This window comes from Antechinus flavipes, chromosome 4, assembly GCF_016432865.1.
Source record: "Antechinus flavipes isolate AdamAnt ecotype Samford, QLD, Australia chromosome 4, AdamAnt_v2, whole genome shotgun sequence".
NCBI classification, from domain to species: domain Eukaryota; kingdom Metazoa; phylum Chordata; class Mammalia; order Dasyuromorphia; family Dasyuridae; genus Antechinus; species Antechinus flavipes.
The window spans coordinates 35586203-35608238 of NC_067401.1; positions in this window are offsets into that span (position 1 = coordinate 35586203).

The following is a 22036-nucleotide window of genomic DNA, read 5'->3' on the forward strand; positions in this document are numbered from 1 at the left end:
CAATAAATAGAAGAGCCAGGATTTAAATCTGGGTCCCTGCCTCATGATGTATTTAGACCCAAGTACCATGGAAGTAGCAAAGCAGCCAGTTTAGACCCTCTGCGTCTGGGGAAGTCACTCACATGGGCCATGTCTGCACCTAGGAAAGAGTGATGCTCATCCCCCTCCTAAGTGGGAAAGGAAAGAAAAGGGAGAGAAGGGAGACTAGAGATAAGGGGAATCTCTGGCTAGAGAGGAAAAAGACCAAAAACCCCAGTAAGGAGCCACAGAGGCCTCTGATGCTATCAGGCCACGACAGGGGGCTTAGGGGACTTCTCAGACAGGAAAATGTGACCAAGGGTGAGGCAGAGAAGACCAAGCTACAGTGGCTGAAATTATCTGCAGATCCAGGAAGGGAAACCTGCAGTGGGTGAGGTTCTGCTTTATTAACCAAGGCTCATCAGCCAGTGAGAGGTGGCTGTGAAGAGGAGGGGCTGGCTGGAATCAGTGAGCCATGACCTCAGTGGGAGAAGGCGCAGACTAGACCTTTTATCACGAACATAAATATACTGCACCCATCTCCTCCCCCTCCTTTTTTTTCTCCTTTTTGGTCTCCCATCCCCAGAGATCACAGTCAGATGCTTATGGCACAGGGGGCTCTACAGTCACACAGCCTGGGGTCCAATCCTGCCTTTGGTGCCCATGACTTAGGTAACCTTAAGCAAGTAACTTCTCTAAAATGAGATGGTTGGACAAGGTGACCAATGGAGTGACTTCCAGTAGAGGCATGGCATAGTAGCTAATGGACTGGATTTGGAGTCAGGAAGACCTTCATTTAAATGCTGCTTTAGACATTTATAAACTGTGTGATTCCAGGCAAATAATTTAATCTCTCAGCCTTGGCTTCCTGCTTTATAGAATGAGGCAGTTGGATTTGATGAGCTTTAAGGACCTTCCAGACCTAAATCTAGGACCTTTCTGCCTCTCTCCCTCCTTCCTTTCTTCCTTCCTCCCTTCCTTCCTTCCCTCCTTCTTTCTTCCTCTTCCCCTTCCTTCCTCCCTCCCTTCCTTCCTTTCTCTCTCCTTCCTTCCTGCCTCCCTCCTTCCTTCCCCCCTTCTTCTCTCCTTCCCTTCCTTCCTTCCTGCCTGCCTCCCTTCCTTTTTACCTCTTTTTCTTCTTATCTCCTTCCCTCCCTCCCTCTCTCCTTTTCTTCCTCCCTCCCTCCCTTTCTCCCTTCTTTCCTTCCTTTCTTCCTTCTTTTCTTTCCTCCCTTTTTTCCTTTGTCCTTTCCTTTCTTCCCGTCCTCCCTCTCCCCTTCCTTCCTTCCCCTCTACTTATTTACCTTCCTCTCTCCCTTCTTCCCTCCCTACTTTCCTCATTCCCTCCCTCCCTTCCTTCCCTCCCTACTTTTCTCACTCCCTCCCTTCATTTCTTCCTCCCTTCTTTCATCCCTCCCTCTCCCCATCCTTCCCTTCCTTTATTTCTTCCCCAGTAAGTCCATCTTCAAAAGGGTTATGTCCAGTATTCACTGCCATATTAATATAGCTACTTCATTTTCAAGAGATAAAGGAGAAAAAAATTAAGGATGTCTGACAACCTCCAACACATATATCATTCACACTCCTGTATTCACAGACTAGGACAGCTGGGTGACACCACAAATAGACCATGGGATCTGGAATCAGGAAGATCTGAGTTCAAATCCAGCCTCACATACTAGCTATGTGATCCTGGGCAAGTCACTAATTCTGTTTGTCTCAATTTCCTCAACTATCAAATGACCTGTGGAAGGAAATGGCAAACCACTCCAGTATCTGTGCCCAGAAAACCCCAGATGGGATCATGAAGAGTCAGACACAACAAAAAACATCATTTGCAGGATGCTTGAAGGGTCTAAAGATTTTGAACTACAAGGAACATCATTGGAACATAGATTGAAAGCCAGAAGGAAACTTACAATCCATTTTACAGATGAAGAGACTGAAGCTCACTATCCCTTTTGAGTTCATATTACACAGAAGATTTCTTAGAATGTGATAATGTATTAAGGATTTTCCCTTATTTTTCAGGAGCTATGAATAGGGGAAGTCCTCCCCATGGGAAATAGTATGGTGCTAAGGGAGAAGACCTGGATTCAATCCCTACCTCTGTCACTTAATATCTTTGTGCACTTGAACAAATTTCTCCACCTGTAAAAAATAAATAAAAATTCAATGGGTGAATCCATATGATTCACTTTAGATGTGGTCCTGGGATTGAAGGAGATCTGGGAGGAAGCTAGATCAATACTACTTCTCATCTGCCTCAGGTACCCATGGGAAAATGTTAATGGTAAACATTCCTTAGAACCGCCAAGCTGGAAAGATTCAGAGTCCTTGCCCTTCTTTGAGAAAACAAGAGAAACTGGTGTCTTTTCTTGCTCTGTGATCTTTCCTGTGCTCTACTTGGAATGTGGGGAATGTATCAGTGATAGAATCGGGCATTAAAACTGTTTAATATCTCAGAGATAATGACTATTTCATAGAACAAAGATGACGTGATTGGGGTAGGGCAGAGGAAAACTCATAGTCTCTTCCAAAAGGACAAGTCTGTGTGAACTAAAAAATCTGATTTCACAATGCAGGCCTACCCCTACTGGTACTACTATTGATTTCTCGACTATGTCTTCTTTATAAGCTCAATGAGCTTCTCTGGCCACCAACAAAGAACTGATATTATGTTTGGACAGGTAGGCTTTAGGTGTATCTCACAGACACTAGGAAGATCTCAGTCCTGATACCTTCTATCTCTTCAGTGAAGCAAGAGATTCCTTAAACATGGGAAAAGTCTTTTAGAAAAATTGAATTTAAAAGGGCAAGAATCCAGGGAAAGATTAGACATAAAACAAACTTCATAACAAGTTATAAATGGTACTTCATCAAGGGAGGCTACAAGCTTACTGTATTTTGCCCTCGTGTGACCATTGAGGAAGAACACTGACAATTAAAGGCTCCCCAAAGGAGTTAACAATGTCCCTTATTTTAAAAATTTACTGGAGGCAGGGCCAAGATGGTGGAATAAAGGCAGGAACTTGTCCGAGCTCTCTCCCAAACCCCTCCAAATATTTTTTAAATCATGACTTTAAACAAATTTTAGAGTGCTAAAAAAAGATGGTGTGAACCAATTTTCCAGCCCAAGGCAACTTAGAAGGTCAACAAGAAAGATGTGTCACATCTGACTGAGAATGGAGCTCAGTCCAGTGCAGACTGCACTGACACAGCCCCAACCCCAGCAAATTAGGAAGGAAACAATCTTAGGAGTCACTGATTCAGAAGTGGCAGTGTTTGCTTTTGAACCTCTCAGCCCACAGATTGTCAGAAGGAGATAATAGAGGTCTCTTTCCTAGCATTGAAACAGAAATCTGTTGTTTTATCTACACCCAGACCCAGAACATAGTCTTGCAGAACCAGAGCAAGGAGAAGCACTAGCACACAAGAACTTGTGGCCACAGTGAAGCAAAGACCCTCTTCATGGTTCCAAGGTAGAAAAAGGTTCTTGTGATCTCTCATAGATCAAAGCACAGGTCAGGAGAGTAGTAAACATCTCTCCTTAGGTCAGACCATCTTGGAAGAACTGAAAACTTACAGGTCCCTCGAAGTATCTTTGAAAACAACTGGACAAAATCCCTGAAGCTTGGAACAGTGCACCCTCCACCCTGGAAGGAGAGTCCTAGTTTAACAAAGTGTTAAAAGTGAAGCAATAATCTGAGGAAATGAGCAAACAACAGGGAAAAAAAATCCTGTTAAGGATCATGCCTAGATGAAGGGGCAGGTTAATTCTCCAAGAACCTCCACAGCTGTGAATCATAACATCTGAAGGAGGTGCAAAGCAGTCTTTACCGACACAGGTGTTGCTTGTAGCTTGGGAATGAAATAAATTGGAGGCAGAGGGAAGAGGAGAGAGGTCAGACAACACAAAGTCCTCTCAGTGGAGAGGTCAGAGAAAAGCAACTGCCTCTCAATTTCCTTGTATCATCATCATCAGGATCATCATCATCATCATCATCATCATCATCATCATCATCATCATCATCATCATCATCATCCTCTCATGTGAAGAGATCCATTCTACAGATCTGAGTTAGACCTCCAACAGCCACTGGTAGGTGGCTCCTGTATCACAACACTGACCATAGAAAGTTACTTTGGTACCAAGTAAGATCAAAACACATACACAGAAGAAGATAAAAAAAGTCAAAGTTCCAAAATCCAAAGCCTCCCAAAAAAAACCATGAATTGACCTCAGGCAATGGAAGAGCTCAAAAAGATTTTGAAAATCAAGTAAGAGAAGTAGAGGAAAAATTGAGAAGAGAAATGAGAGTGGTACAAAAAAATCATGAAAATGAGTCGACAGCTTAATAAAGGAGACACAAAAAAGTATTGAAAAAATAACACTTAAAAAATACAGATTAGGCCAAATGGTAAAGAAAGTACAAAAAGTCAATGAAGAGAAGAATGCTTTTTAAAAGCAGAATTGGCCAAGTATAAAGAGAAGCACAAAAGTTCAGTGTAAGAAAAACCTATTTTAAAAATAGAATTAGATAATTGGAATCTAATGACTTTTTGAAAAATTAAAAAAAAAACTCAAAAGAAGGAAAAAATAAAAGACAATGTTAAATCTCTCACTGGAAAAACAACTGACCTGAAAAATAGATCTAGAATAGATAATTTGAAAATTATTGGATTACCTGAGGCTTTGATCAAGAAAAAAGAACACCATCTTTCAAGAAAATAACAAGAAAAATTGCCCTGATATTCTAAAACCAGAGGGTAAAATAGAAATTGAAAGAATCCACCAAACACTTCTTGAAAGAAATCCGAAAATAAAAACTGCAAGGAGTATTATACCCAAATTCCATTAAAAGACCAGAACTGAGTAAAAAAATTGACTTTTAAATACAAGACTGAAGAAAAAGATAAAAATGTAAAAGGGAAAGCATAAGGGATTTAAAAGGTTAAACTTTTTACATTCCTACATGGGAAGATAATACTTGTAATTCATAAGAACTTTCTCATTAGGGCATTTAGGAGTATATATAGAGAGCATAGGTGTGAGTGGAATAGGAAGGCATAATATATAAAAAATTAAAATGAAAGTGTAAGAGAAGAATATGCTGTGGGAAAGGAAAAAGGAGAGGTAGAATGGGGTAAATTATCTCACATTAAAGAGAGAAGGAAAACTTTACAATGGAGGAGAAGAAGAAAGAATTGAGAGGGAGGGAGTGAAACTTCCTCTCATCAGAATTGGCTTAAAGAGAAAAATAATACCAACAGAAAAGTTGGAGGGGATAAGAAAAAGTAGGGCCAATAAAAGGGAGGGTACACTTGGGGAGGGGATTATTAGAAACAAAACACTTTTGAGATGGGACAGGGTAAAAGGAGAGAAAAATAGAATAAAAGGAAAGAAAAGAGGATGGTGGGAAATAACAGCAATAATAACTGTGAAAAACAATTTAAAACAAGTTTCTCTGATTTATTTCTCAAACAGATAGAAAACTCAGTCAAATTTATAAAACTAAAAATCATTCTTCAACTGCTAAATGATCAAAAGATATGAATATTTTTCACATGAAGTAATCAAAGATAGCTATAGCCATATAGGGAAAAAACTGTTTTACCTAACTATTGATAGGTGAAATGCAAGCTGAAACAGTTCTGATGTACCATCTCATATTGGCTGATTGGCTAATAGGACAGAAAATAGGTAGAAGGGATGTGGGAAAAAAATGAGATATTAATCTCTGCTGGTAGAATTGTGAACCAATGCAATCATTTTGTAGAACAATTTGAAATTATGCCCAAAGAGCTATAAAACCATGCATACTCTTTGACCCAGTAATACCATGACTATGTCTTCATCCTAAAAGAGATTTTTTAAAAGACATAGATATATATGTATATATACTCAATTCTAAATAAACAATATTCTAGTTGCTTACTCATTCATTTAGCTTCACAATTAAAAGACTTTTTATCATGACACAGAAATGATAATTGATAATAATAAACAATAACTGGTTTGACATTGCACTTGAAAATGTTCAACATTCTTTATAAATATGGTTTCATTTTATCTTTACAGCAACTCAGGGAGGTAGTGCTGTTATTATCCCCATTTTACAGATAAGATCTGATATGAACAGATGTTGTGACTTGCCTAGAGTGATACAATGTGATCTACTATCACCAGCCACTCTCATGAAAATACAGAAACAAATGCTTTCCAAAATTAGCATTAAAATGATGGGAAACATTTATGTACCCTTCAAGAACTGGCCTTTTTTATCATCCACTCTATCCATTCCACATACAAAATAGATATATAGTATAAGATTTAAATAAATATATTTAAATTTAAATAAAAATATTTAAATAAATAATAAAAAAGATTTATTTCCTTCATGTCAACAGAATTGTTTAAAAACATAACATCTAATAGTGTGCTACCAAATACTTCAAATGCACACACACACACACACACACACACACACACACACACAAATCCATCACATCCATATATTCTCCTGGGAGGTAAAGAAAAGTTCATAGAACTGCTGGCCAGGTATTTCACACTCACCTTGGATCTGTACTATCAGAGAAACTACCATGTCTGTTTCTACTGGATGATCAGGTCTAGCTCTTTAGTCCTTTCATATTCATAATGATCCTTGTAGCAATCATCTTTTCTAAGAAGCTGCATGTTTCTCTGGACAGCTGCACTGAGTAAAGAAACCAAAAAATCTGGAACTCACAATGTTTTGAAGATATAACGGGAAAAAATTCCACTGAGAAGAGAGAAAGTTTTGTTTAAAAATAAAAAAAAACACTAATGCAGATGCACAGGGAACTCATTGACTAAAATTTTAAAAAGAAATATAGAAAAAAATTGAAACAATCCAAGTAGATAACAGAATGAATATGAGTGTGGCATCCATAAAAAAATACTGTTATAAATACTAAATCTCAGAATGAGCTGAGGAGGGCAAGGGAAGATAATGACAACAATAGAACTTTTAAAGTAGCATTAAGTGAAAAATAGAGTTAAAGAAGGAATAGAATCAGGGAATGCTGGTAAATGTTTAACAAACAGCTCTCCAAAGGAGGGGACACTGTATAAAGGATCTGCATTATTAACATTTTCTCCACCACTGAAAGTGAAGACAGTAGACAAAATAATAATCAAGCCCTGATTAGTAGTGCTTGTTGATTTCTGAGGTATAAATGTTCAAACTGAAAATTTAACAACCAGCTCTCTCAAGCTAATTTGAGCTGATTTCAGCATACCTCTGAATAAGACCTTTGCTTTAGCATGGATGAGATAGTGTTAACACAGATACTTAGTTCTTATTTTGATTCTGATTTTTCTTCAAAGGAGAATGATCTTTAACCTGGACATAACAGAACAAAAATGATTAACTGGGAATTAATAGCTAAGTGAGAAGATGGGAAGAGACCACCTGGCTGCCCTTCATGATTTCAAACCATCTCACTCAAATGAACTACATTCATGAAAGGTCCTAAAGTAACTGACAGAAGAAATTGTTGCGTCACTGTCATTAATTAATTTAATTAATTAAAATATTATTTTTTTATGGAAAACAGGAAAGGTACCATCGGACTGGAGAAAGACAAAATATCCCAATTTTCACAGAAAAGAAAAGACAAGAGAACTTGGAAAACATAAGCCAGTTAGCATGACTTGGCTTTAATTTCCAGGATGAATCATTCAAGAGATGGTTGTAAACATCTGGAAATGGAAGCAATGATTACAATATGACTTCATCAAGGAATAGGTCATGTCAAACTAACCTCATTTCTTTTTTTGACAAGATTACTGGATTAATAGATAAAGGGAGTGATGTCAATAGAGTTTACCTCAATTTCAGTCAAGTGTTTCTCAATGTATCTCAAACTATCTTCATAGAGAATATGGAGATATATCAATCATGTATCCATGGATTAGTCATATATTAATGGTTTGATGACAATGTGGTAGAAAGTTTCTAGTATAGTATCTCAGGGATTTCTACTTGCCCTGCACTATTCAACATTCTTAATAATGTCAGTGTTAACATCAATCCTGCCCCCCCAAAAATAACTCTTATTTACAAAAAGCTTATATATGCTTATTTACATACTTGTTATCTCTCTTGAGAATATGTATACTTCTTTTTTTTAAATAACTTTTTATTGACAGAACCCATGCCAGGGTAATTTTTTACAGCATTATCCCTTGTACTCACTTCTGTTCTGATTTTTCCCCTCTCTCCCTCCACCCCCTCCCCCAGATGGCAAGCAATCCTTTACATGTTGAATAGGTTACAGTATATCTTAGATACAATATATGTGTGCAGAACCGAACAGTTCTCTTGTTGCACAGGGAGAATTGGATTCAGAAGATAGAAATAACCCGGGAAGAAAAACAAAAATGCAAGCGGTTTATATTCATTTCCCAGTGTTCTTTCTTTGGGTGTAGCTGCTTCTGTCCATCCTTGATCAATTGAAACTGAATTAGCTCTCTTTATCGAACAGATCCACTTCCATCAGAATACATCCTCAAACAGTATCGTTGTTGAGGTATATAATGATCTCCTGGTTCTGCTCATTTCACTTAGCATCAGTTCATGTAAGTCTCACCAGTCCTCTTTGTATTCATCCTTTTGCTCATTCCTTACAGAACAATAATATTCCATAATGTTCATATATCACAACTTACCCAACCATTCTCCAATTGATGGGCATCCATTCATTTTCCAGCTTCTAGCCACTACAAACAGGGCTGCCACAAACATTTTGGCACATACAGGTCCCTTTCTCTTCTTTAGTATCTCTTTGGGGTATAAGCCCAGTAGAAACACTGCTGGATCAAAGGGTATGTACACTTTGATAACTTTTTGAGCATAGTTCCAAATTGCTCTCCAGAATGGCTGGATGTGTTCACAATTCCACCAACAATGTATCAGTGTCCCTGTTTTCCCACATCCCCTCCAAGATTCCACATTATCTTTCCTTGTCATTCTAGCCAATCTTACAGGTGTGTAGAGGTATCTCAGAGTTGTCTTAATTTGCATTTCTCTGATTAATAATGATTTGGAGCATATTTTCATATGGCTATAAATAGTTTCAATTTCTTCATCTGAGAATTGTCTGTTCATATCCTTTGACCATTTATCAATTGGAGAATGGCTTGATTTCTTATAAATTGAGTCAATTCTCTATACATTTTGGAAATGAGGCCTTTATCAGAACCTTTGACTGTAAAAATGTTTTCCCAGTTTATTGTTTCCCTTCTAATCTTGTCTGCATTTGGTTTGTTTGTACAAAAACTTTTCAATTTGATATAATCAAAATTTTCTATTTTGTGGTCAATAGTGATCTCTAGTTCTTCTTTGGTCATAAATTCCTCCCTTTTCCACAGGTCTGAGAAGTAAACTATCCTATGCTCTTCCAATTTATTTATAATCTCATTCTTTATGCCTAGGTCATGAACCCATTTTGACCTTATTTTGGTGCACGGTGTTAAGTGTGGGTCAATGCCTAGTTTCTGCCGAGAGTATGTATACTTCTTCAAGGTAAGAAATACTTCATTTTTGTCTTTGTAACCCCAGCAACTTGTATCATATCTGGAAAATAATAAACATTGGAAGTTCTTTTTTAATTGATTAAAATAATAACAATACTGGAAGGGATCTTAGACTATAAACCACATATAATGGTAGCGCCAGAAGGTACCTTAGCATAGTGATGTAACACTCAAATAGAAACAGAGGTCACAAAAGTAGGAACTGCATATTGACTTAGAAAACTAAAACTTTGTGTTACCTATGCTTTATTGTATTTTTATTAATTTTGTTTAATATTTCCCAATTTGATTTTCATTTTTAAGTTGTGTTCTGTTGAGTATTGCAGGACACTTATAAGTGACAGGTGCCATATTTGTCACTTTTGCCTTAGGACATATTATGTTGGAACATAAAATGGCACAGCTCAAATGATGGTAGAAGAGAGAATCTCAAAGTATAGAATGTCAAAGCTGGAAGGGAATCACAGAACACAGAATGTCAGAGTTGGAAGAGAATCAGAACACAGAATATCAGAGCTGGAAAGGAATCATAGAACACAGAATGTCAGAACTGGAAGGGAATGACATTATGCAGAATGTCAGAGCTGGAACAAACTGTAGAGAACATTTATTCCAAATTCTTCTTTTTATTGGAGAAGAAAATGAGATGCAGATCTCAGTGCTTTATTGGCACAACCATGATTAGGACCCAACATCTTCAGACTCTCCAAACTCCTTGTACTATTGTACTTCAATAATACAAGGTTGAATTATGAAGACAGGAACCGCCTATCCCTTCTATAAATCCAGATCTCAGAGTTAGAAAGGATCTCTGGATACCCATAATTCAACTTATTCCTTGATCAAGAATCCTCTCCACCATACTCTAGAGAAGTGACCTTCATTCAATTCTTGCTAGACCTCCCAAGAGGGAGACTCCACCACCTCCTGAGACAACTCCAAAATTGTTCAGCTAATTAGTAATCAATTAACACTCATTAACAAATGTGCTGCTCTGAACAAGATGATACTGTCTTGGGTCCCGGGAAGACAAAGCTAAAAATTATATATAATAGCGTAAAGTAATTAAAGTAATATAATAATAATTAGTATAATGACAAAAGGTCCAGGTGGCTCACTTGAATCAAGCAATCAAATTGAAGTAGTAGTTAATCAGAAGTATAAATTAGATGGAAATAAACCCTTTATCAATTTGAGAGGAATAAACAGCTGGGATCATTGAATACACAAATGATACCATCACCCACTTCCCATATCCCCCCTCAAAGTATTATCTTGTGAATGACTAGAAGAAGCAGGCATAGCTGGGTGTATAGATGATTCCCCAAGTCTGGTTGGATTATCAATCCAGTGAAGTGGTCAGATCTAGTGATGAGGACTATATGTTGTTTTTCAGTTGTTTTCAGTCATGCTTGTCTCTGTAATTCCAGATATACTGGCAGAGATACTGGAGTGATTTGTCATTTCCTTCTCCAGCTCATTTTACAGATGAGGAAACTGAGGCAAAAAGTGTTAAGTGATTTGTCTAAGGTCATATAGCTAGTAAGTGTCTGAGGTAGGATTTGAACTCAGGTCTTTCTTATCTAGATCCAGCACTCTATCTACTGCATCCCCTAGCTTCAGCAAGAGGAAGGACAATCAACAGGAAATTGCCCTGGGGATAAGGTACAAAGTGGGAAAGATTGAATTTTCTCTTAGCTCTTCCCCTCTCTTCAGCTAATAGATGGATTTTACATATTTAAAACTCCATCATGCCTTTACATTAATTATATTACATTAATTGAGAGGGAATACCCCAGCTTCTACATATAATAAAAAATTAGACTTCTTTTGCTGATCCCAACAGACACCAAGGAAAAATGGGAACAAGAGAATAATAGCAGCGTGCAGAATTTTAATGTTCTTTAGCACAATCTTCTGTTATATAGACCTTTTAATTGACATGAGATACTGAAGTCAGACAATGCTAAAGAGTGATTGGATCACCACATTGACAGAATTTTAACATTTCAAAGGCCCAAGCACTTGCAAATCTGAGATACTTAATTGTGGAATTTTAATCCATAGCTTATTCTAGTTTTCTTTTTTCTCTATCAACAAATCACTATAGTCCCTTATTAAAGTTTTTCCATAAAAAATATCTCTACTAAATGCTATTTCTTTGTTTTCAAAGTAAATGTTATTTTTAAAAAACTCAGTTAATAACACAATGTGATCAGATCATCTTGAAAGTATTACTCATATTATTGTTCTAGAAGAAACAATCAGACAGATGATTTCAAGAAGGCCTGGACTTATATTAACTGGTGCTGAGTGAGGTGAATAGAACCAAGAGAACATTGTACATAACAATAAGATTATATGATGATCAGTTCTTACAGATGTGGCTCTTTCCAATAGTGAGGTAATTCAGACCAGTTCCAATAGACTTGTGATGGAGAAAGCCATTGGTACCCAGAGAGAGCACTGTAGGGACTGAATATGGTTCATAACACTGTATTTTCATTTTTGTTGTTTGCTTTTTGTTTTCTTTCTCATTTTTTTTCTTTTTGATCTGATTTTTCTTGTGCAGCATGATAATTGTGGAAATATGTATAGAAGAATTACATATGTTTAACATCTATTGGTATACTTGCCACATAGGAGAAGGGATGGGGGAAAGAGAGAGAGAAAAAATTTGGAACAAAAGGTTTTGCAAGGGTGAATGTTGAAAACTATCTATGCATAAATTCTGAAAATAAAAAGCTTTTAAAAAATTCCTCTTAGTAGGAGCTCTTCATTTTTAACTCTCAGAAGCATGAGCACTTTTTAATGTTACCCTAATGACTTAAAAGGAATTCTTTTGGTAATTATATTTTTAATGAAATGTATATTACCATTCTGTTCAAAGTGCTATAGTACTTTCTAAAAGGAAATTATATTAGAAATTTCTTCAATAGAAATATCAAAAGCCTACAGCTCATGAACATTTACTTGTACTCTTCCAAGTAATGTGCAGCTGCAAGAAAACTCTGATATGAATTCTAACTTCTGTATCTCTGATTGGGGGAAAGCTGTGAATGATTTAACAGAGGAGTTTTTATTTGATCCTAAAATTACGGAGGGCAGCTAGGTGATTCAAAAAGTAAAGCACCAGCCTTAGAGTCAGGAAGCCCTGACTTAAAAATACTCTTAAAGACTTGCTGTGTGATTTTTGGCAAGTCACTTCACCCTGTTTGCCTCAGTTTCCTCATCTGAAAAAATGAGCTGGAGAAGGAAATAGTAAACCACTTCAGTATTTTTCACAAGAAAATCTCAGATGAGGTAAGAGTCAGACATGACCGAATGATGACAAAAACAAGAACTATGGCGATTCATTGAAGTTTCTGAAGCAGGAGACTGTCATGGCTAGAATTAAGCTTTAGGAAAATTACTTTGACATTAGCATGAAGAATGGATGGACTGGAATAAGGGCAGAATTCTGAAGGACAAGAGGCCAACTAATAATTCAGGCAAAAGGGGATAAAATTCTGAACCAAAGGAGTGAACATGTGAGTAAAAATAAAGGGATGCATATAAGAAATATTGTAGACATAGAGATGGTAAGATGTAGTCATGGGTTTGGATATGTTGGGTGGGAAAATGGGGAGTTCAGGGTGACAAAGATTGTCACTAAAAGTTATTGATGTTTTTTAGACTAGAGATGTAAGAAAACTCAGAAGGGTAGATTTGAGGGGAGCGATAATGAACTCCATTTTTTACATAACAAATTTGAGGTGCTATTGAGACATCCAGTTCAAAGTGTCCAATAAAGAGTGGATGACTCTGGACCGATGTTCAGAAGACAGACCAAGCCTAGAAATGGAGATCTGAGCATCATCTGCATAGAGATTGTAATCCAACCCATTGAATGCATGGAAGTCAGCAAGATCCTTAAGGGATAGACAGAGAAATGAGAATTGGTCCCGGACAGACCCTGTGATTCACCAAAAGTAAGGAGTGCATTGTTGATAGTAATCTACCAAAGGAAATGATGATATTCAGGTAAGTAGGAGGAGAACCAAGAGGAAATATTGTCATGAAAACCCATAGAAAAGATAATACCCCAGAAGAGAAGGAGGTCAATAGTATTAAATGCTCCATAGCTGTCAAGACAAAGGAAAAGGCATCAGATCTACCAAGTAAGAGATCACTGATATCTTTGGGGAAAGCACTTTCAGCTGAGAAGTCAGATTTCAGAAAGTTAGAAGTGAGAGATAGCAGAGGAAGTGGAAGCAATGGAAACACCCTAGGAATTTGGCTAGAAAAAGGAGGATGTGGGATGATGGTTAAGTCTAATGAGTTGTTTTGTTGTTTTAAAGGTTGGAGAATATCTTGTATGTTTGCTGACAGATGGAAAAGAGACAGTTGATAAGGAATTAAAGATTATATGTTTTAACATTCTATATTCTAAAATTGTATGTCCTAAAATTCTTTCCATTCCTAGCAATTTGTGTTTAAGCTTTCTCTGCTCTATGGACCCTGACCACTCTGAAATTCTATGTCCTATAGGCCAGCTCTGATATTCTATGTGTTAATATTCTATGATACTTGCCTATTTTCTTGTTTTATGGTCTAAAGTCCCTCCCAACTCTGACTTTCTGAGATTCCACTATGATTTCAAGACTGCTGTTGTTTCTGTTGTTCAATTTCATCTAACTCTTTTTGACTCCATTTGGGGTTTTCTTGGCACAGATACCAGAGTGTTTTGACCTTTCCTTCTCCAATTCATTTTACAGATGAGGAAACTGAGGCAAAAAGAGTTAAGTGACTCACATGGGATCACACAGATAACACACCAAATCATCATCAGCAAATGTGGAGTTATCTCTTTTGCCTGTAGATCTTATAGGTCATGATCCTTTCATACTTTTCTGTCACTAAACCAAATAGGATTGGCTGTTTTCTCCCAAAAGCAAATGTAAATACAGATTCTTTGGAAAGTCCTCACTCTGATATTTCATTTCTCCAAACCTTGATGAATACATTTTCTTCACAAAACTCCATCTATGACATACTTTCTGTCTCTAGCTATGTATGTCTCTTATTGGGATTTCTTGAATGTTACCTCAAATCAGAATCTATGCATAAATTTCCAGAAAGAGACAAAGATCTGTATTAGTATTAAGATGGGAACTGAGGAAGGATACAGACTCTTTTCTCTGTGGGGATAGTCATGGAACCACAGATTATCAGACCTGGAATGATCCATCCATATTATTTAATCCAATTCCTGCTTTTACAGAAGGAAAAAACCAAGGTTCAGCCATCCTATTTTACATAGATGTAGATAGTAGATCCAGGACTCCAACCCACATTTCTGACCTCTTAGTCCTTAGTGTTCTGTATATTATATCAAGAATTTACATTTATAATGCTGTATTAGTACTTTCCCTTTCAGGTTGTTTACTTCTGCTATTTCATCATATATTTGATGAGCCATCAGTGAGGTGAAGGGGGCCAGGATTTTCCCCTTTTAAATGATGGAAAATAAATGTCTTGCTCACAGTTGTGCTGCTAGTCTAGGCTAGCTTGGGTTTTAAACTCCCACATCCTGAATCCCAGTAACGCCTGCCCAGTCGGAGATGTTACAAGAATGGACCTGCTTGGAAGCAAGAGAGGGAACAGATGACTTTAATTTGATTCAGTTTCAACAAACATTTAAGAAATGCTTGCTATATAGATCAGGCATTGAACTCAGCACTAGGGAATGGAGGGGAATGGGGAGATAAAACTTGACTTTCCTTGGCTAGGGAACTCCTTCCAAGTAGCAAGTCAGCACCTGCCTTGCAGTCAATAGTTTCAGAGACTTGATAGGACAGATAAAGCGCCAGGTCTGGAGTCAAGAAGATTGGAGTTCAGCCTTTATGAAAATGAAAAGCAGTAGATAAAAATTCAACTTTTTTTTTTAACTCAACTTTTCTGAAGCATCTTGGGAGCTAGTTTGGCTAAGGTGCAGATTACCTAAGGGGAATAGGTAAATCTAAAACTGCCTGTTAGAACTAAATTGTGAAGTCCTCTAAGTGCCAAATTATATCCTTCTCCATTGTTTTTTTTTTTTTTTTAATTTTATCCTGGAGGCAGTAACAAGCCACTGAAGATAGTTTTAATAGAAAAGTAATATAGTAATTCTTGTATCTTCATATAATTAGGTGAGCAGCTGTGTGAAAGATGGACTAGAGGGGAGAGAGACCAGAATCAGTATGATGAATAGTCCAGAGCAGAGGGAATATGACCTGAACTAGGATGGTAACTGTGAGTGGAGAGAAGAAAGAGGTACAATCTATGAGAATGGATTGGATATGGAGGAGCAAGAGAAATAGATGGTAGAGTCAAGGCTGACTGAGACTTGTGACTGGAAAGAAGTTGTACCTTCAATAGAAATGGAGGCTGCTCAGGATCTCCCAATCTTAAGCAGCATCACAGGATTCAAAGATTTAAACCAGAAAGATCATTTGACCTATCACTCCCCCCAATCTCACAAATTAAAAAACTGAGGTCCAGAGAGGGTCTATTGTTTGCCCCAAATCAAAAATTTAATAAATATCAAGCATTTTGGCTCCAAATCTAGCATTTTCCACTATTACTCAATCAATAAGCATTTATTAGGTATCTACCACACATACCAGGCACAATATAAATATATTTTACAAATATAAATATAAAATATAAAAATGAAACAGTCCCTAGTCTTCAGGAAGTTCATCTTCTATTGCTTCCAGGTAGCTTGGGGGATAGATTACTGGGCTTAGCATCAGGAAGTTCTGAGTTCACATCTGAGCTGTGGGATGTTGGGAAATCATTTTAGCCTCTACTTGACTCAGTTTCCTCAACTGTAAAATGAGTATAACAATAGCATCTATGTCCCCTTTATTATTATTATTGTTAGATAAAATTTTACATATGTAGGGAGGATGATCCCAAGGAGAATTATTAGAGTTGTCTATTAGTTCTAGTCGGTGATATGAATGGTGAGAAACCTACTTGGGGCCATGTGGTAACCTAGCACGGAAAGGACTTAACATTTTAATATGACACTGAATAGTCCCTTGGTTCTTTCTCTGCCTCATAACAATGCCAGAGGAGTAGGGTTTGGAAACATACTGTGTTGATTAAAAATAGAAACAACTTTTTATAATTTTCATTTCATTTCTCTCATATGGCAAATAGCTACGCTGTGTCATCTCGACTCCCGGTGAGGAGGCATGAAAGATAGGTTTTGTTTTTCCTCTCAACCCTACTGATCCTTCTGAGGGAGTGACTGGATATCAACTTCCATGGCTATGTCCAGATGTAAGGACAACACAATGAATTTGAGAGGTCCAAAAGCTGTGGGTCTACTAAGTGAAGCTGTTAGCAAGGGGAATTTCTGCCCTAGAGAAGATGATTTCTGACAAGAATATTAGACCAAACTTGTCTTATTTTAACAGCAGACATGTGTCAGGAGTTGTCTGGACAGTGCAGAACCAAGATAAAATGAAAAGTTTTTTTTTTTTTTTTTTTTTTACCTATACTTGCCTAATCATCAGTGCTGAAAACAGCGATTCAAACTGAGTTTAAGTCTGGCTTCAGATATTTGCTATTTGTGTAATCTGGGAAAGTCACTTAACCCTGCTTGCCTCAGTTTCCTTATGTATAAAGTGAGCAAGCAAAGGAAACGGCAAGCCACTCCAGTATATTTGCCAAAAAAATCTAAATGGGGTCATGGAAAGTTAGACATGACTGAAAAATGACTGGATAATAACAACTTATTGATTCTGAGCCCAGCACTCAATCTGCTGCCCCAACTGATTACTACATGACGGTGCTCTGTCATGATTCCCATTTCTTTTCAACACAGGGTTTTCAGTCTGAGTCGCACTTTGTCTTTACTTCTCCAGGGCTGGCTTTTGATGGCTTTTCAGAACCACAGAGAGAAGATGGAAGATGTTCAAATTTGAACTATGTGTTAACCAGTCTCATTCTCACTGTATGGTCTCAGGTTGATGTATTCCCAAGTAAGGACACGAGGGGGCAGGGCAGGGCAGCAAATGAGAATACTTGGGCAGGAATTAGCAAAGGCTGAATGACTCATCAAAGAATGGTAGAAAGAGCTCAGCTCTAGGTAGGAGTACAGGTCAGTCTACAGGCATTTATTAAGCTCCTACTATGTGCCAGGTACTGTTCTTTATAGATCATAGCCTGTCATTTCCTATTTCTCAGTCATAGTCCTGGCAATACAGATCCAGGAAAGAAACAGGTGCAAAGGTCCTATGACCACGAATTTATGGCATCTTGAGCTCTCACTGTGGTTTGGTTTTCTCATTTATAAAATGAGGATGTTGACCTAGATGGCCTCTAAAATACTTTCCAGTTCTAAATCCATGAGCTTATTATCTTCTTATTCTAATTCTAGTCTTCTTATTCTAGTTAATCACTCAACAAGCATTTATTAAGTGCCTACTATATGCCAAACACTCTTTAGTGCAAGGGATTGATTGTTGTCTTTGTTCTAGAAGAGGACTAAAATGACATCCTTATGTTGGGTAATGGTATATTACGTCTGACTGTAGCCTGTAGCCGATCAGACCAACAAAAACTCAGAAGACTACTGCAAGTTAAGCACAAATAGTCCACATGAATATATGGAGTGTAAATATCTAAATTTGTTCACCTCAAGCTTTGATAATTTTGTTTTGTTTTGGTTTGGTTTTTTGTTTTTAAGCTATTAAAATTTTGCTTTAATTGTAGAGCACAACACCTTCTTTGATATGGACACGTGTGGTGGTCTTTTGCCAGTGTCTCCTATATCATGAAATCGATTCCAAAATTCTTTAGAGAGATTTTGAGACTGTCTTTGTCTCACTTTTTCTGACCCCAATGGGATTGTTTGCCTTGCTTGAGTTCTCCAAAAAAAAAATAGTCTTTTAGGTAGACATACGTTTGGCATTCCAACATAGCCAGCCCATCAGAACTGAACTTTAGGGATATAAAGAGAGTCAAAGACAGTCCCTGTTTTCAAAGAGCTCAGTCTAATAAGACAATTATATGTATGTATACATATGTATGTAAACAATTATGTACAAAACAAGAGATATGTAGCATAAATCAAATGAGAGGGAAATGTTAACATTAAGAGGAATCTAGAAAAGCTTCCTATAGAAGGTGGGATTTTAGACTTGAAGGAAGCTAGGAGATAAAGATGAGGAGAGAGATCATTGCTAATGTGGGAGAGACAGAGAAAATGCTTGGAGGCAAGAGGAGAAAGATAGTGAAGGTGAAGGGATCTCTGGATCACAGATTATGTCAAAAAGAGTAAGATATAAAATTAGAAAGATGGATAGTCTCATTCTTGAATACAAAGAACCTCATAGGTCTGCAGGAGGTCCTCTCTTCTCTTCTACCACAGGAGGCCAAAGCCAGAAAGAGCCACACAAACACTGAGGTAAACAAAGATATTAGAGAACAAAATAAATAGCACAGCGTCTTGATATAAGGACTAAAAAAATCTTTGCATTAAAAAAAAAAAAACCTTACAATCTGTTGTAGGGTAATGCATACCATTAAGTAAATAAAAGGCTTTTAGAAGGGAGAAAGAAAAACAGATTTTGAGAGATCACTTCCTAGAGGAAATGTCAGATGAGCTAAGGCTTGCAGAAAACAAGATTTCTGAGTGGCAGAGTCAAAGACAGGAGGGCATTCTAAAAATGGGAGACAACTTGCAAAACACACAGAGAAAGGAAATGGAATATCCTGTTTGAAAAAGAGCAAAAAGCCCAGGATGGTTATATCTTAGGTTTTATGAAGGGAAGTAATACATATAATTATACTATAAACATCTGATTGGAATTATGCCAGAAGGAGTTGGAAATATTCATCTGGACCTCAAAAGAGAAGGTCAAGACAATAACAGGAGACTTCCGAGTAATCTCCAAAGAGGGAGTAGCTAAAGCAGTGAGACTTCATGAAATCACCAAGATGAAGTGTAGAGAGAGAGAAAAGTTAAGAAAGGTCATTTTCTCACTTGATCTTCATAACAATTTAGTAATAGACTTTTGGACAAATCCATTGTGGATATCCCTTTCAACCCATTTCCTTCCATATTTCAGACCACATCAGCTTCATGCCCCAGTCTCTTCTCCTTTGCTCTAGTCTCAGAGCAAAAGTATCTTATCCTTTGCTCCTCCCCTCTTGCCAATGACAAACCTTCTATTTTTGCCTTTGACTCCATTCTCTCCTCATTCTTCTAAGAGAGTATTTCTTGATCATTTCCTTTGTTTTCCCAATTTTCAACTTCTCCTTAACCACAGCCTCTCCCCATTCAATGCCCCACTTGACCAAGATCCCACATGATAAGGCCATCAGGAACTCTTTCTCCCCCTCTCCCTCCTGCCAATGGAGAAATTTTTACCAATGCCAGGGCTTTAGACTCCCTCCCACAATAAAGGAACAATCAGCTTCCAGTTAATGAAGAGGAAAAGCTTTACTTTTTACTGCTTGCCATTATTCCTTCCAAACCCCAAAGTGTTTTCATGTGACCTGTCAATATGTCCATCTATAAAAAAATTTTAATATATGTTATATCCCCTAATTATATATACTTCTTGAGAACAGAGATTGTCTTAATTTTTCTCTTTGTGCTTAGCATAGCATTCAACACATAGTAAGTGCTTGTTGAATTTATTTTTATTCATTCATCCATCTACCTTTTCATTCGTGTTACCTTCAATCATAATCAGATCTCCCTCATGCTTAAAAATCATTCATTGACCCTATCATTCCTTCAAACTATTATCTGGTCACAACCAAGCCTCTATAAAAAAAGCTTTCCTCATGCATTGCCTCCAATTTCTCTTCTCTTCCCATCTTAATCCTTTACAATTTAGCTTCTGATATCATCATTTAAACTGCCCTTTCCAAGGTCACCAATGATTTCTTCTTTGCTAAATTTAATGACCTCTCAATATTCCTCCTCTTCAGTTTTTTCACTATTGCCCATTCCCCTCATTCTCAATAGTCTCTCCTTCTTAGAGAGATTCCCAAACTCTGACTTGTCCAAAGCCAAAGTTACTAGTGTCTGTACATCTCTCTCTGTGTGTCTCTGTCTCTGTCTCTGTCTCTGTCTGTCTGTTTCTCTCTCTCTCTCTCTCTCTCTTTCTCTCTCTGCCTCTGTCTATGTGTATGTCTGTCTCTCTCTTTCTCTCTGTGTCTCTCTCCATCTGTGTCTCTCTCTTTCTCTCCATCTCTCTCTGTCTCTTAAGAATTTTTATGGGTGTTTTTGTTTTTGCCTCATTCTTATTTCCAGATACATTCTTTACTTCATCTGCCACCACTAAGCCTTTTACTTAAAAGAAAGAAAAACATAATTAAGTCAAACCACCATTCAAGAAAGACAATAAATGCATCACTCCATATCAATACTCTATTTCTCGAATGAACAAAAGTATATTTCCTTCTCTCTTGTCCTAGGTCAAGATTGAACACTATAAACTGTTTTCTATATTGTTTCCATTTATACTGATGCTATCAATTTATATAGTGTTTTCTTATTTCTCTTCACTTTACTAGATGTTAGTTCACATGTATCTCTGTTTCTCTGAATTTCTCATAATCATAATTTCCTACTGAGCAATAATATTTTATTATATCCATATGCCACAATTAATCCAAAAATGAATATCCATTTTCCTTCCAGTTCTTTGCTTCTACAAAAAGTTCTGCTAAGCCCCTCTTTCCATGGTAGTCAAAACTTGGAAACTATCTGGGGTATGAGGAGGGGTTGCTTTATCCTACAAAATGATGAAATGTACAGTTTCAGAGAATGTTAGGAAGACCTTTATGAACTAATGCAGAGGGGAATGAGCTGAAGCAGGAGAACAGTTTATAAAGTTACAATAACATAATAGAGAAAAACAATTTTGAAAGACTTTAGAAGTTCTTTCTTCCTTTATATGTACAGAAGTGAGATCTCTAAGTCCATATTGTCGAAGTTTCCCTGAATAGTTGAGCCACATAGACCCTTTGCCAACACCAGTCACTGTTTTATTCTTTTCTCATTTTTGTCAATTTGATGGTTGTGAGATGAATGACAGAATTATTTTGCCTTATACTTCTTTTATTAGTTATATTTGAAGGCAATCTTTGATATAACTCCTTAGTTTACAATTCTTCCTTTGTGCATACACTTGACCATTTATCCATTAAAAAGTGACTCTTATTATATGTTGGTGTTAATTCCTAAAAACCTCGTATATAAAACTTTCATCAGAGATATTTGGTATAAAGTTTGCTTCCTCCATTTCCAACTGAGTCTCCCTTCTTAGGCTGATGGCAGTGATTTTTTTCTACCAAATCTTTCTAATTTCTTGAAATTAAAACTTTATTTTGCCTTTTATCATCTACTCTATCCTTTATTTGGTTACAAATTCACCCAATAAC